Genomic DNA, 1,371 nt, shown 5'->3' on the forward strand with positions numbered 1-1,371 from the left:
AAACAGTGGGGGTTGGGACCCCAAAACTGTTCAGGGGGGAAATGGGGGATTGAGGGGACAATGGGAATATGGAAGGAACAGGGAGAAGGGTGGAAAAGGGGGGATGGTCTCATGGGGGTCTTTGGGCACAGAGGGGTTGGGAAAGGGGGGTGGCCCCCCTGAGCTCCCAACTTCCTGTGGGGTGCTGGATCCAATCACAGCCTTGGATTATGCAAACACTTTCAGTTTAGAGGAATTAGAGAGGTGCGACTGAAAAACTTCTGTCACCCAGGTTTTAATGATGGCAAATCAGATCTATTGATTAAAATGAATTTATTTAGGGTTACAAATGATCAGACAGAAGATCTTCATCACAGTTATTTACTGCACAATACATACACTAAAACTACCAGGAGTACAGGTCAAGATAGGACAGTGCTCTACACTAAAGCAATTGTTGAAGCAATTCTACCCAAGCTGGCACAAAAGCAATAATTCTTAATTAGAGATGGATGGAACTCCCCCAGACCAATGCTGGTGGGGAGATCTCTGCTCTAAACTTCCAGGACTGACCCCCCAAGAAGGGTTCTGTTGGAAGAAGCTGCTCCTGAGAAAGGGGACTGGCCCTTTCTGGTTGAAAGGAATGGACTGACAATCACTGGACTCCAGGGGTTGCCTCACCATCAGGGGCTTCATTCGGGGTGGAAGCAGCGGCCAAAGCTCTTCCCGCAGTCGGGGAACTTGTATTGCTTGCCTTACCAGTGGGTTCGTTGGTGTTTGGTCAAGGTAGAGCTGTGGGGGAAGCTCTTCCCACACTCCCCACACTTGTAGGGCCTCTCTCCGGTGTGGATGCGCCGGTGGGTGATGAGGTGGAAGTTGTACTTGAAGCCCTTCCCACAGTCGGTGCAGCGGAAGGGCCTCTCATCCGTGTGCGTCCGCTCATGCGTGAGGAGATGTGAGGTGGTCCTAAACCTCTTCCCACATTGCATGCACTTGTAGGGCCGTTCTCCAGTGTGGATGCGTTTGTGACTGGGGAGGTAGGAGCTGTCACTGAAGCTCTTCCCGCATTCTTCACACCTGTAGGGTCTCTCCTTGGTGTGGATGTGCTGGTGGGTGCAGAGTCTGGATCTCCGGCGGAAGCTCTTCCCACATTCCCCACACTTGTAGGGCCGTTCCCCAGTGTGGATGCGCTGGTGGGTGAGGAGTTTGGAGTTCTCCCTGAAGCTCTTCCCACACTCCCCACATGTGTAGGGTCGTTCTCAAATGTGGATACGCTGGTGGGTGCGGAGGTGGGAACTCTGCCTAAAGCTCCTCCCACATTCCCCACATGAGTAGGGCCGTTCCCCAGTGTGGATGTGCTGGTGGTTGAGGAGGTGGGAGCTGTTCCTGAAG

The 1,371-nt window shown here is 53.0% G+C and overlaps 1 pseudogene; it reads right to left on the reverse strand.

The window, feature by feature from the left end:
• Window positions 1-671: 671 nt before the first annotated feature.
• On the reverse strand, window positions 672-1,337 carry LOC115307427 (annotated as a pseudogene).
• Window positions 1,338-1,371: the final 34 nt, after the last annotated feature.

This window comes from Manacus vitellinus, unplaced genomic scaffold (genome assembly GCF_001715985.3).
Source record: "Manacus vitellinus isolate BGI_N305 unplaced genomic scaffold, ASM171598v3 scaffold_2005_pilon, whole genome shotgun sequence".
Lineage (NCBI taxonomy): Eukaryota > Metazoa > Chordata > Aves > Passeriformes > Pipridae > Manacus > Manacus vitellinus.